Genomic DNA, 16,336 nt, shown 5'->3' on the forward strand with positions numbered 1-16,336 from the left:
TGATGATGCTTCACCCATACTCTTCGCGGAAGTAAATGAGCATCATGTAGAAGTAAGACCACAACTAATTAGTGTCTTACCCGTCTTTAGAGGCCATAAAACTAATGATCCATACAATCACCTCTATGAGTTCCTTGCAATTGCTAACGCGAATACTCCGCGAGGAACTAATAGAGATTCATTTAGACTTCTCTTATTTCCGTTCACTTTAAAAGAAAAAGCTAAGTATTGGTTCACTTCTCTTGCCCCCATAGTATCACTATTTGGGAGCAATTAAAAACTAAATTTTTGCAAGAGTTTTACCCAGCTAGTAAAACAACGGAAATAAGAAAATCCATAGAAGATTTTGCACAAAAACCCAAAGAAGAATTTCATGATGCATTTGAACGCCTCAGGGAATTATTCCGTTCATGTCCCTATCATGAATTTCCCCGTTGGCAACTGGTACGTTTCTTTTATGATGGAGTCGATACTGCCAATCAAAGCATGATTAATGCCTCGTCCGGCGGCACTATTATGATACAAGATAGTGAAGACGCTTGGCGATTCTTAGAGCAGTTGAGTCATGGTTCAAAAACCAATTATTCAGCTAAGAAATGGGACAATCCAGTTTCATCTGTTGCTTCAGTTGGACTAGACAAAAAACTGGAAAAATGAAGTCAAATCTGATATTAATTCTTTAAATAAAATTTTTGACTTACTACTCTCTAGTCTAGGCAAAAAGAAAGGTGTGTTTTTTCGCAGGGACAGAAGATATGTGTAAGTTGTGGAGATTCAGGACATATTGCAGATGAGTGCATGAGAATTCAAGAGGAAATCAATCAAGTGCATGGTTATGGTCAATTCCAAAATAATCCACGATCATTCAATCGGAACTACATCCAAGGCGGGAACTACAACAACATTGGGAATTTCAACAACAACAACCGTCAAGGGAATTACCAAAACCAAAATCAGCCAAAACAGTTCCAGCAGTCCAACTTTAACCAAGGTGGAACATCAAAGAAGGAGGAAACTGATGGCAACAAGTTGGACAAAGTCATGGAGTTCATAACCTAAACATATCAGAAAACCGACACTAACTCCAAGTCTATAGCTGCTATTGAGAAGCAAATTGCTCAACTGGCGGAGCAAATTGGGAAAAGAGAAGATGGCAAGTTTCCAAGCACCACAACAGTCAACCCATCTCATACCCAGAGACCCCGAAAAGAGCATCAAGTGAACGAGGTAATTACCTTGTGTAGTGGAAAAAAGGTTGACAACAAGGTAAGTGCTTCTACATTAGATAATGACAGTGACACTGAAGTCATCTTTGATGAAAAAGAAGAGTTTGAGAAAGATTTTAAATCCGAAAAACAAAAAGAAGATAAGGTTAAAAATGACTCTAAAGTTGGGGAGCATGGTGTGGAGGTTAATACCGCACCATACCCTTCGGCTTTAGAGAAGCCGGCATCCTTCCCTTTTGGGAAGCGAGGGCTAAAAATGGAAGACATGTGAGATCTATTTAGTCAAGTTAAAATAAATATCCCATTAGTCAAACTTATTAAGGAGGTACCTTCTTATGCTAAATTTTTGAAGGATTTGTGTGTTCAAAAACGCAAACTCCAAGCATACCTCCCTAAAAAGATTGATTTAGTCGAGCATGCGAGTTCGATAATATCAAATAAACTTCCACCCAAGCTTAAGGATCATGGAGCACCTTTAATTTTTGTTACGCTAGGTAACATTAATATAAAAAAGGCGCTCCTTGATCTTGGAGCTAGTGTTAATATAATCCCGGGAAATTTTTTTGATCAACATGACTTAGGCACTTTGGAACAAACTGATATTATTTTACGATTGGCCGATAAGTCAACAAAAATTCCTTGGGGAATATTATCAGATGTTATTATTAAGGTGGAAGATTTCTATTACCCAGTTGATTTTCTTATGCTTGACACCGTGAGCACTTATAAAGAAAGTCAACCTTCTATTATTTTAGGTCGTCCGTTATTGACAGCAATAAATGCACAAATTAATTGTAGAACGGGTGCAATGGATATCTCTTTTGGAAATAGGAAACTTAGAATTAATATTTTTAATACGTTTCCTAACTCACCATCAGATTATGAATGTTATCATGTGGATGTGGTTGATGACTTAGTGCATCAATTCACTCTTAAAATCTTACACCCTGATCCATTGGAGTTTTTTCTTTCTAATGACAGGGACGAAGTTTTAGAGTTGGATGACATCAAGATGGTTGAGGAGGCATTTGAAAATGTTATTGAGCAAGAGAGGCCACCATGGAGTTATCAAGTTGAAAAATTGCCAACAAGTTTTTCGGACCCACTTAAGCCATCTTTGGAGGAGCCACCCAGTCTTGAACTCAAAACTCTTCCTTCACATCATAGATACTCTTTTTTAGGATCTAAGGAGAACTTACCAATTACCATATCTTCTGATTTGACATGTCCACAGGAGGAAGCATTACTGAAGGTGCTTTCGAAGTACAAGGGAGCAATTGGATGGACCATAGCAGACTTGAAGGGAATTATTCCAGCCACATGTATGCATTGAATCATCACTGAAGCTAGAGAAAAGCCATCCCGAGATGCACAACGAAGGCTCAACCCAAATCTGCGAGAAGTTGTTAAAAAGGAGGTGTTGAAATGGCTTGATGCGGGTATTATCTACCCAATATCTGATAGTGATTGGGTGAGCCCGACACAGACAGTGCCAAAGAAGTCGGGCGTTACAGTGGTAGATACAAAAGATGGAGAGAAGATCTCAACAAGATCGGTCACCAGATGGAGAGTTTGCATCGACTATCGCAAACTCAATGCTGCAACATCAAAGGACCATTTCCCTCTCCCTTTTATTGATCAAATAATTGAGAAATTGTATGGTAAAAAGTTTTATTGTTTTTTGGATGGATACTCGGGGTATAATCAAATTGCCATCCACCCCGAGTATCAATCCAAAATGACATTCACGTGTCCATATGGCACCTTTGCTTTCCGAAGGATGCCATTCGGCTTGTGTAATGCCCCTGCCACATTTTAAAGATGTATGATGGCTGTTTTTTCAGACGTGGTGGGGGATGCATTAGAAATTTTCATGGATGATTTTTCTATTTTTGGATCATCTTTTGAGACATGCTTAGACCAATTAGAAAAAGTTTTGAAACGTTGTATTGACTCTAATTTGGTTTTAAGTTGGGAGAAGAGTCATTTCATGATAAAATAGGGAATTGTACTTGGCCATGTTGTCTCCGAGCATGGTTTTGAAGTCGACCGGGCCATAGTACAAATTATTTCTACTCTTCTCCCACCAACTTCAGTAAAAGGCGCCCGTTCTTTTCTTGTACATGCCGGCTTTTATCGAAGATTTATCAAGGATTTTAGTGCAATCTCAAAACCTCTTTGTAATTTACTTTTAAAAGATGCACCATTTTCCTTTGATAAAGCATGTCTTGAATCTTTTACCACATTAAAGAACAAACTTGTTGAAGCACCTATCTTGCAATCACCCGATTGGACTTTACATTTTGAAATTATGTGTGATCCAAGTGATTACGCGGTAGGGGCAATTTTGGGACAACGGGTGAATAAAAAACCCGTTGCAATTTGTTATGCGAGCAAAACTTTTTCGGATGCACAATTGAATTACACTACTACCGAAAAAGAGTTGCTTGCGGTCGTGTTTGCACTTGAAAATTTTAGATCTTACATATGGGGATCTAAAGTTGTAATTTTTACCGACCATAGTGCCATTCACCACCTCTTGGAAAAGAAGGATGCCAAACCACGTCTCATAAGATGGATCCTTCTTCTTCAAGAGTTTAATCTTGAAATTCAGGACAAAAAGGGTTCCGAAAATGTTGTGGTGGATCATTTATATAGAATAACTAATAATGATAACTCAACGAAAGTTATTCAAGAAAACTTTCCAGATGAGCATAGTCTTGTTGTCAAAACTATACCATGGTTTGCTAATTTAATTAATTACTTTGAGACAGGGGAAACTCCATTGTATTGGAATGCTCAACAAATGAGGTTCTTCCACTCTCAAACAAAATACTACATATGGGAGGACCCATATATTTTCAAAATTGGAGCAGATCAAGTGAATAGGAGATGTGTACCACATACAGAGCAAGAAGACATTCTTCGACACTGCCATTCATATACATGTGGAGGGCATTTTAGTGCCAAAAGGCAGGGCATCGGGTTCTACAAAGCGGTTTTTTCTGGCCCTCTATTTTTAAAGATGCACATACATTCGTTAAAGCTTGTATTCGTTGCCAACAAGTTGGGGGGATCTCAAGACGGGACATGATGCCAATGACCCCAATTTTAGTAGTTGAAATCTTTGATGTATGGGGCATTGATTTCATGGGTCCGTTCCCCACTTCTTTTGGCAATCTATACATTCTTGTAGCCGTTGATTATGTATCAAAATGGCTCGAAACCGAGGCTACCATAGTGTTGTTTGTAAATTTGTTAAAAAGAACATATTTTCTACACACGGAATCCCTCGAACTATTATTAGTGATGGGGGCTCCCATTTTAAAAATTGGCATTTTGCAAAGTTACTTAAACACTATAGTGTCACACATATGATAGCTACTCCATATCACCCACAAACAAATGGACAAGTAGAAGTGTCAAATAGGGAAATAAAACGAATCTTGGAGAGGACTGTTCATCCCGACCGAAAATATTGGTCATTAAGATTAGATGATGTGTTATGGGCATATCGAACAACCTATACGACGCCCATTGGAATGTCTCCGTATCGGCTTGTTTATGGAAAGCCATGCCATCTCCCGGTGGAGTTAGAACACCGTGCCATGTGGGCCATAAAAAATGCTAACTTTGAATTGAGTGATGCAGGTACAGAAAGGAAACTCCAAATTGTTGAATTGGAAGAGATTCGAAAAGAAGATTACGAAAGCTCAAGGATCTATAAAGAAAAGACGAAGGCATTTCATGACCGACATATTGTCCGAAAACAATTCGTTAAAGAACAATTGGTGTGGCTATTCAACTCTCGTCTCAAACTCTTCCTCAGAAAGCTTCGGAGTAAATGGAGTGGACCTTTTGTGGTGAAAAATGTGGCGGATCATGGATCTATTGAAATCAAGGACATGAAAGGCGGTGAACCATTCAAGGTAAACGGACAAAGACTCAAACCTTATATTTGAATGGTAAATGGTGAAACAACATTCGTTGAGAAAACAACGCTCAAGGCAACACAATATTTAGAAACAACTTAGTCGAGGTAAACCGTCCGGCTGAAGACATAAAACTTAGCGCTTTTCGGGAGGCAACCCGTGGTTTGGTGTGTTTTTACTTCTATTCTTCTTTTGGTGTGTTTTAATTCTTTTCGTATCGAGGACAATCCAAGGTTTAAAGTTGGGGAGGCGGTATTTAATTTTTGTTTAAAATTAAATAATATTCGAAAAATACTCGAAAAACAGCAAAAAAAAATAGCCTCAGGCATCCTAGGGGTGTCTTAGACGTTGTCTAAGACGCCGTCGGGCTGTCACTTCTTTTCCCCCCGATGAAAACCCTTCGCGAAAATTAAAAAAATACCCTTAATGTGTATGACGTCCTAGGACGCGTCTAAGACGCCGGCTAGGACGTCGACATGTTTTTCAACCGTTTTATGTCGTTTTCTGCATTATTGTTGGTATCTTTCTTCTCCAAACTGCCATAGCCGAAAACCCACTTGTTCTTGCTTATTTCCTTTGATTTCTTGGCCAAAACTCAACCAAAATTCGTGGTTTTTGTTGCAATCTTCAAGAAATCAAGTAAGAAACATCACATTGCAAGATTTACACACTCTAATCACTTATTTTGGGCCGATTTCAAAACCTACAAAAACTAGGGTTTCGAAATTTTGACTTATTTTGAGATTTTACTTCAAGTTCTTGGTTCTTCTTCACTAGAAACACAATTTCAACAAGGTATATGCTTCAAAACTCCATCTTTTAGTTGAATTTCAGAATTTTTGCATGTATGTTCATATATGTTTGAAATTTTGAAAAAGATGAAGAATATGATATATATATTGGTATGAATTCTTGTGAATTAGTGTTTGTAGTTGTTAGAAGTATGTTCCAAACAAGTTGCATGTGTTGATTCGAGAAATTTCTAAAAATTGAATTTTTGTTGTTAGTTGTTAAAAAATAATAATAATAAATAAAAGCACATATAATGTTGGAAAATCATTCTTATGTTTATATTTGTGTTTGAATTAAAAATTCAAGTTTTTAGAAAATTTCAGAATGACACTGAATTTTGACATTGCATTGTTAGTCTGAATATTTACCTGTTACAGTTCTGTTCTGGTTTTAGTTAGAACTTGTCAGTTGCAGTTAACTTTTGGTTTAACTGTGTTTTTACTGATTGGATAAATTTTTGAAAAATATTTAGTTACTAAAAACATAACAGGACTTAAAACGGTTATTTATTTAGACTGGATTTATTTTAACTTTGTTTGGAACAACTTGCCAACTGAATTATTTGTTTTATTTTTGTGACATTTGATATGTTTAATGGCAAGTTTTGTTTTGTGGTTTTGTGTATGAATTATTTTGCAGATGCCAGCAAAGAGATCAAGGGTAGCATCATCAAGCAGTGCATCCAGACAACCAGCTAGACAGTCGGAGCCAAATGTACATGTGGCTTTCAACCCACAGTATCAGACATTGCATGAGCATCTAGATGACATTCGTTCGGCAGTTTATGAGGCAACTCATCCGATTATGGGTTTTATTGTAGAGTACATGGTGGAGCGACCGAGCTTCACTAGGTATAATATTGTGGAGACGTTTGATCGCTATGGATGGGGTGGAGTGCTAGACTTCAATCCCACGCAGATTTATGTTGATATAGTGCAGGATGGATGAGGACACTTCGACGTGTCGAGGTGCCTGGTAGGCCGGAGGAGTTGCCGCTGATTGGGACGGTCCGTACTCATGATATAGTGATAACTGTGCAGGGTATTCGGGACATGTTTCATGTAGATACTGGCTGTCATTTTCATTATCTTGAGAATCATCTGACTGAGTATAGATGTATTGACACGAGGGGGTAACCCTGGGGTTAGTATGACTGAAGTATACCGTATAGTGTTCCATGAGGGGACGAGGGCATACGACAGATTCCGCGAATTGGTGCCTTTAGCAAAGGCATTACATAACATTATCACGGAAAATGTGAACCCGAGGAATAGTGATCCTAGGGCGGTGAGGCCACATGACTTATATGTATTATATGGATTGATGATAGGGTCTATCTTTATCTCTTATGCATATAATGTTATGTGCAACATATGGTCCTGTTTTGATATCCAGCACAGAGTCACTACCCCCCATGTTGCCCTGATATCGACATATGTTGCCCTGCTACTTCTTTTAGACACATCTCATTTCAAGTTGAAAATGGGAGACATATTCTGAGGGATTCTACCACAAATCCGACATACACGGCACCACTCGGAGTGGGGGATGAGGAGCCATTCGTTGGTGATTTTTAGGGGGATCAGTAGCAGCAATAGGCATAAGCAGCAGGTCGGGGATAGAACATGCAGGCAGCTTGGGAGGACTTTGTGGGGAGGCAGAACATGCATAACCAGGAGGTGCAGGCTTGGATGGGGAGAACGGATATATGGATGAAGGGTGTCGATACGACACTAGCTGATATTACTGAGCAGATGCGACAGATTGGCATTACATCTAGCAACACTTATAGTGTTGCCACTCGTCAGTTGTACCAACAGGAGTACTATGCAGATGCTGCCTACAGACAGAGTCGTGTCCAGTATGAACCGATGGACATTGATCAACCACAGTATCGATACCGAGCTCCAGCTCCGTTCTTCTACCGATCCGGGAATCTGAGCAACTATCCACCGCCATCCGAGCATGAGCATTATCAGCCACCACTAGCTACAGAGGACTCTACTCGCTTTGAGGATTTAGTTGGATCGATCTTTGGGTATCCTCCACCATACCCACGTTATCCTCCACAGTCGCCCCCACATTGAACTTTGGTGAGATCCTCTTTTGATTTTTATTTTTATGGTTGTTTGATGAAGACTTTTTTTATTTTTATTTTTATTTTTCGTTTGCTTTTCATGTCTTTATTTGGGATGAATGTACTATTATTAAACTCATTATTATTATTACTCTCTCTTGGGTTGGTTCCATTAAATATGTGATGAGTTAGTAGCATCTCTATATCTTGAACGTAACTCATCAAAATGGAAAATGATAGGAGTTTTGTAAATTGAGTCATAATATTTATTTAATATTGATTTTGTGGATTGCTCAACCGATTTAGGAATATTTATATTTAGTTAAAAAATTGTTATGTGAAATACCCAAGTGTTTGAAAAATGAAGGTTTTTAGCTCGAGCCTACGATCTTTCAATTGAGGACCCAACCGAACAATATGTGTCATCACGCTCTGAGTACTTGGTCTTACTTACTCTTGCGCCTTTGGGGTTGGGAGGGGACTATTATTGTTTTCGCACAATAAAAAAGCATCAAAAGACATTGAAGAACTTCCAAGTATCTATATTCAAGCTCAAGTCAAATACCAAAATGATCAAATCCGATGAAGCCATCAAAGAACTTGAAGAATGCAAAATCAAGATAAATATGAAGAAAAGTTCAAGTTGAAGACATTGTGTGAAATAATGTGTGACCCCTCGATAGCGGGAGCGTATGGGTTGGTCCATTAAGTGTTACCGACCGCGCTAACTATGTTAGTGAACCTTGAAAAAAGGGACTTTGGCAATGAGTTCAACTGATTACTCATGAAGGTGATTATTGGAAAGGGTTCAAAAAGTGGAGGGTTTCAAACAACAAAGTAAAATAAGCATAACATGTGTTTTGAGTTTAAAAGTCTGGATAAGAAAATAATAATCCCCATAATCAATATATTGTGCTATTGGAAATGTTGTGATAAAAAGTACAGAATTCATGATTCCATTGAGTTTTTCTTAGGATAAGAGAGTAAAGACTACGCTGATTATTTCAGGCTAATCTCGGGACGAGTTTGGAATAAAGTTGGGGAGGTTTGATAAGTCCATTTTATGAATGTACTAAATTGTTATAAATCTGTTGAATTGATGTATAATTGTCCAAGAATGGCACTACTTTGATGAGTTGTTGAACTTCATATACAGGTCAATATATTGTACTAAAAGTGGGCGGATCCTGCAAGTAAAACGGTGCTAAAGGAATGAAGAAACGTTGCTGGGAAAATTGACCATGCTTCAATGTTTTGGTCATAACTGAAGTTCCACAGCTCTAATTGACATGAGTAAAGAAGTTCTGGAAACTAGACAAGATTTTCTACAACTTTTGTGTTTTGTGTTTCTGCTAGTTATGTCGTTTTGACCACCAAAACTTAAACGAAAGATGAAGGACGCCTCCAGGCGTCTAAGACATCCCCTAGGACGTCCACATCAAACGGTCAGCATCTGGCCGTTATTTCAAAGCAGAAAAGAAGGAAGAACCCCCGTCAGCGTCTTACATGGCGTCAAAGACGTCCCCTAGGACATCTTCGCGTTTTAGGGATGTCCCGTGTTGGAACGGTGTGTTTCGGAAAGTTTAGAAAACAAGGCAGGACGTCCTAGAACGTGTCTAAGACGTCTCCTAATACGTTTGACGTTTTTGGCCATTTTTTAGTGTATTTCAAGGACGACAGATAGCATGCAAGGACGTACAAAGAACGCCTGGGCGTTATACACGACGTCTAAGATGTCTGCTAGGACGTCCAACATCCCACATCCCCCAATTTCATTATTTTTTATCTCACACTATAAATACGAGCCTATGAATTCGTTTTTAGGGTTACCACCTCCGATTTTCAGAGTTTTTCATGTGTTTTTGAGGCTTCTAAAACACTTGGAAACATTTGAAAACACAAATCCATTCCATTAAAATCCGGATTCAAAGCAAGATTCAATTCAATTCATCATCAAGCTATAAGTGAAGATCATTTCATTGGTTAATCTTCATCAATTCTTTATTTTCCAGAATTATTTCTTCTTCCCCAAGGTTTATTTTTTCTATAATTTGATAATCATTAGGCTACATTTGTTTGATGATTCTACATTTGTTTATGAATTCTATTATGCATTTTATTCATTTCAATCAAGTTATTTGTTTTATGAACTCAATGGAAGGCTAAATCATTAGGGTTACTTCTGGGGATGTTTAGGACTTTTTGATGAACATAATTGATTATTACTTGATTCTAGTTAATTCAATTGTTGTTTTATGCTTCATGTGATGATCTTTTAGTAATGATAATTGAAATTGGGTTGTATGAATTGTTTGATGTCATAATTAAGATAGTCTATTGTTAATTCATCATTTGTTCCAAGTTCACTTAGTTTAGGAATAAAGACAAGTGACTGAATCAACATATATTATTCCAACTTATGATATTGAATCTTAATGCGGTAATAGGTAGTTGTATGATATTTTATAGCTAGTCCACTAATTGTTCTTAATCCATTTAGGCATAAAGGAGTAAGACAACTAGTTAAATGAACATTTAGTGTGCCCAAACTATGTATTACAAGTTAATAAACCCCAATTGTATCTAAGTAATTGAATTAGGATTTAAGGGAAGAAAGTGTGTGAATTTAAACTGTCCATAACTGAACCGGAAGTACTCTAGTTTTCTCATTGAGATTTTCGTTTTAATTAATAAATTTCCAAGCTTTTTGTTTGATCTTTGCTTTAATTTTTTTCGTGACAATTTCTAGTAGTTTGTTTTTTTTCGTTGACTATTTTAACACAAAATTTGACGACAAACTCCTTGCGGATTCGACCCTTACTTACCCTAGCTATCTAGTGGTTTTGAGATTATTCTTGACTGATACAACGACATTGATCACCGTGCCAAAACCCTAAAGAGACCGATGTGCCTGGGGCCCAATTTGCTCTTCTTCCTGAATCGGATGACACCTTTCCAATGTGACAAGTTCAGGGGGACCATATCCCTAACCTGAAACTCTAAATCTGATTGGTGCTTGTCGGCATAGCTCTTCTTCCGACTCTAAGTTGTCTGGAGCCTACTCCAAACTGCTGAATCAACTTGGTAGTCTTGAGTACCGCTTTGGTACTCCCCATTAGTAGCTGACCGTCCTCACCCCAACATATCAGGGTACTGCATTTCTTTCTATAGAGCATCTCAAAAGGAGGTCGATTAATGTTGGCGTGATTACTATTGTTATACAAAAACTATTGGATTAGGTGTCTAAGACCATAACTATTTTGGTATGTACTTGACCCGATTGTGAGCATGGTCCTTTTGGGTTGCCTTCACCATAGCAACTGATGGGATGAATTAAGGAGAAAAAGGATTAATTATGATTTATTAATATATTATATGAATAATATATTAAAAGAGAAATCATATTGTTTAATTAATATTAGTCAATAATTCATTTTGTGGCTAAAAGAGATTAATTAAATAAAGGGGACTGATATTGCAATTATATGATAGTTGCAAATTGGGCTATGGATTCCTAATGGAAAGCGGATTGGACAAAATCTATGGGAAGCCCATATGGATTTCGTCCAAGGGCTTTCCAAGGGAACTCCATGGGTTGCTTAAGGCGTAAGCAGTAAGATTAGGGTTTCCTGATTCAAAACCCTAATAGCCTAAGTATAAAAGGAACCCTTGGCAAGCCAAAAACGTCCCTAACCTTATAAGAGAAACCCTAGGACGTTTTTGGTGCCTCCTCCCTCTCTCCTTGTTCATCTTGTTGCATATGGTGTTTGTGACTCCATTAGAGGTGCAACATTTGAGGCACTAGGCTTTCAGAAGTCAATTACAAGAAGGATTCGGATTGTTATTGCAACATAACAATCAAGGTAAGATCTAAAATCTATCCTTTTGTCAATTTTGATTATTGTATACTAGAGTTAGGGTTTATGAGCTTTGGATGATTATTACGTATATCAGACAAACTAGATCCAAAGCTTTAGGGTTTGCATGTACACCATAGGATTGACGTAGTGCTCAAAACCCATCAAAAACTACGCCAAAGGGATATATGTATCCCAACTCCCACCAAAATCCAGAACACACGCCCGAAGCATATCCTCCAAGGTATGAATAGTCCTCTCGCTCTGACCGTCAGTATGTGCGTGGAAAGTCGTACTGAAATGCAGATGAGTACCCAGCTCGTCGTGGAACCTCTTCCAAAATCTGGAAGTAAACCGGACGTTCCTGTCTAAAACCACAAAACGGGCACACCATGAAGTGCCACTACCTCCCTGATGTATACCTCAGCTAACTTCTCTGAGGAGATACTATCTTGAGTCGGAATAAAATGTGTGAACTTGGTCAATCAATCCACGATGACCCAAATCGAATCCACTCTATGTTCACTCTAAGGCAACATCGTAATGAAATCCATGGTAATCTCCTCCCATTTTCAAACAAGGATATCTAACGGTTACATCTTGTCGTGAGGCCACTGATGCTCGGCCTTGACTTTCCTTCAAGTCAAGCATCTCTCCACGTACCAAGCTACACCCCGCTTCATACAGGGCCACCAATAATCAGGATGAAGATCAATATACATCTTCGTCGTGGTGGGATGAATGGAGAATCTCAATTTGTGTGCCTCCTCCATCAGAACTTGACGCACACCAGCCCAATCGGAACCCACACTCTTCGATGGAGATTCAATAACCCTTGGTTTTCATAATAAAAGGAAGCCACCTGACTCACTGTGCGCTCACTCTTCCCATCACAACCTCAACCTGAGCCTCTCAAATCTACTCTAAAAGTGGAGTGATCATAGTCATCCTGAAACAAATATCCTTGAACGGAGCCGCGATCGCCTTGCTGCTAAGAGCATCGGCCACCACATTATCCTTCCCCGTATGGTAAAGGATCTCACAATCATAATCCTTCACCACATCCAACCATCGGCACTGCCTCATGTTCAGATTTGGCTGATCCATCAGATACCTCAAGCTCTTGTGATATGTCTATATAGTACAGCGGGCCCCATAGAGGTAATGTCATCAAATCTTGAGGGCAAAAACCATAGCCCTAACTCTAAATCATGCATCGGATAATTCGTCTCATGACGCTTCACTTACCTTGAAGCATAAGCGATCACGTGACCCCTCTGCATCAGAACTACACCTAAACCTGTGATCGACGCATCATAATAAACCATGAAATCTTCAACACCCTCCGGCAGGGTCAAAATAGATGCCTCACACAATCTTTATCTTAGGGTCTCAAAAGTTGCATGTTGGTCGGGCGCCCAGCGAAAAGTGACAGTCTTCTTCGTCAACGGAGTTAGAGGAACCGCTATCATGGAGAAATCCTAAATGAACCTCCGATAATAGCCTTCCAACCAAGGAAACTCCAAATCTTAGATGGAGACCTCGGTACCTCCCACCTCATCACGGCCTCGACCTTGGCCGGATCGACTAGAATACCGTTCTGGTTGACAAGGTGCCCTTGAAACTGCACCTCGTGCAACTAGAACTCGCACTTGGAGAACTTTGCAAAAAGTCTCTCCCTCCTCAAAGTTTCCAATACCTCCCTGAAGTGCTCCTCATATAGCTCCTGGGTCTTGGAATAGACCAGGATATCATCAATGAATAGGGCATTTTGTATAATCAAATGTTGATGTTATTGAAAATAATGATGTTATTGAAACATATGCATGGCATGTATTCCCAATAATTATATTTAATTAATTGGTTGTTGTGTATGTTATTATATTGGGAACAAATTAGAAAGTGGTCCATGTGGTAGTACATGATATGTATGGGGACCATTTGTAGTTAATAGTCAATGGGTATTTTTATAATGGAAAAATGGGACCTTTGAACCCATTATAGAACCATATCCATGACTATATAACAAATTCACATGCATGCACATTATTCCAAATTTTTCCATGCATAAATATTCAAACCCATTGGTCATGAGTTTACTTAAAAAGGCAACATACTTTCATAAGTGAGTAAAATATCATTTCCTGTCAACAATTTACTTACAAAGGCAACATACATTCATTAGTGACCAAAATACCCTTTTATGTCATGAGTTAACTTAAAAAAGCATCACGCATACATAAATGACTAAAATACCCTTTTATGTCATGAGTGAACTTAAAAAGGCACCATGCATACATAAATGACCAAAATACCCTTTTATGTTATGAGTGAACTTAAAAAGGCACCATGCATACATAAATGACCAAAATACCCTTTTATGTCATGAGTTAACTTAAAAAGCCACCATGCATACATAAATGATCACATCACATGTATTCAAATACACATACTTTAAATCCAAATTACCATCATCCTAATACACAAACTTAAAATCCAAATTACCATCATCCTAACACACATACTTTAAATCTAAATAACACAAAGGAAAAATCAACACTAATAAATTAGAAGAGATTTTCCCTTAGAATTTCCTGGATCATCAACACCACCAACTTTCTTGCCTAATTTCAACTTGAAGATTCTCTTTGACTTTCTTCTCCTTATCCTGTTCAAAATCTCGGAAATTGGTCTAACCCTTACCTGTTGAACCTAGATAATAGGAGTAACCTCCTAAATTTGAACATTATCAACAACTTGTACATTAGGAATAACCTCATCATCTTGAACATTACCACCCTCCTCAACTTCCTCACCCATAACACCCCCATCACCTTCATAACTTCTAGGTGGAGTAACTTGCATAGACTGACTAAAATCCCTTGCACTACTGGATTCAACATGAGTAGAAGTAACTTGCATATCATTTTGAGTATTATCCATCTCAATTGGAGTCATTTAACCTCTTCTTGTTGTTGTGGTTCACTTGTACTACCCTATATGGCATGATATAATTATGTTAGTGGCAAATCATATGTAAATAAATTTAAATTTTAAATGGTTTTACCTGTCCTGCATTTTTCTTCACATAAACTTTTTGTTTCTTCTGTTTCTTTACATTTAACTTTTGGGGCCTTCTCTATGGACAAGTGGCCGTACTGTGACACATCTCCTTGCATATAATACATCTAATTTTCTTTCCATCCTTAGAAACCCTGTGTGTTCCTGTATTCTTTGTAGTGGATTTCTTCTTCTTAGTAGCTGGCCTACCATGCATCCGTCTACTAATAAGAGGCAATGGTGGAGTATAATTTGTCTCTGGCCACATGTCACTGCCATTCATGGGGGAAATTCTGTAATTGTATGCCTTTCGAATTGTGGTGGTGTTAAACATGTTGTCTACATAGGCTTCTACATCCCTATTAAGATTGGATATGGTAGCTACAGAATGAGCACATCCATATCCATTTAACCGCCACAACCTACATGAACATGTTTTCCTTTATAAGTCCACCTCATATGCATCTGTTTCTCCCTTACCTCGAACTGGTTTAATCCACTAGGTAGTACCTGATAATGCCTCTGAATTTTTTAAGCAAATTCACCTTATCCCTTATCTCTGGACAAATATTATTTCCCCATTGTTGTCCCTTTAATTTCATGTTGTACATTTTGTCCATCATGTATAATCTTAACTCCTCTAACATGGTTATTATGGGCTTCTTCCTGGTATCCACTATTACAACATTAAAACTTTCAGAGAAATCATTTTCAACTGCATCACAACACCTTCCAGCTTGAAAGTAAGCTCTTGACCATGTTTTAAGATCTTTCTCCATGAGATATTGATGGGCATCTGGGTTCAATGTCTCAATTTCCTTCATCACAACTTTAAAAGCATGCTCATTTGTGGTTTTAGATGCTCTCCAAAACAAGGTATGATATATGACACCAGTGAATCTCTTCTGCAAATTTTGGAAAATATGTCTAGCACACTGCCTGTGCATATGGAAGAAACTCTTTAACAGCCTCTATCAAACCTTGTATTAATAAAAAGGTTTAAATCAGATAGTATAAAATAAATATAAATGAATTACTATGTAAAATACTAACCTTATGTTGGTCTGACATTAAACTGAAGCAATTGCCTAAACTTAAGTTTAGATTATTAATGAGAAGCTCTAAAAACCACTTTTAATTCTACTTGTTCTCCACACTAACCACTGCCCAATCAATAGGATATATCTTGTTATTTACATCCCTCCCAATAACACAAAGCAATCCCCCCTTACAAACACCTTTAAGAAAACATCCATCAAGACCCATTATCCTTCTACACCCTTTAATCCAACCTTGTTTAATTCCTTGAAAACAAACATAGAACTTGCTAGAATATTTCTTTCCATCTGGACCATCCTCCACATCTAGTTTCACAGTTGACCTAGGATTTGT

General features: G+C 38.1%; 1 pseudogene; it reads right to left on the bottom strand.

Annotated features, from left to right (window-relative positions):
• Positions 1-330: 330 nt before the first annotated feature.
• LOC145060641 (small nucleolar RNA R71) lies at positions 331-428 on the bottom strand (annotated as a pseudogene).
• Positions 429-16,336: the final 15,908 nt, after the last annotated feature.

The sequence above is a fragment of the Lactuca serriola genome, chromosome 6 (genome assembly GCF_051521515.1).
Source record: "Lactuca serriola cultivar US96UC23 chromosome 6, Lser_US96UC23_V15, whole genome shotgun sequence".
Classification (NCBI taxonomy): domain Eukaryota; kingdom Viridiplantae; phylum Streptophyta; class Magnoliopsida; order Asterales; family Asteraceae; genus Lactuca; species Lactuca serriola.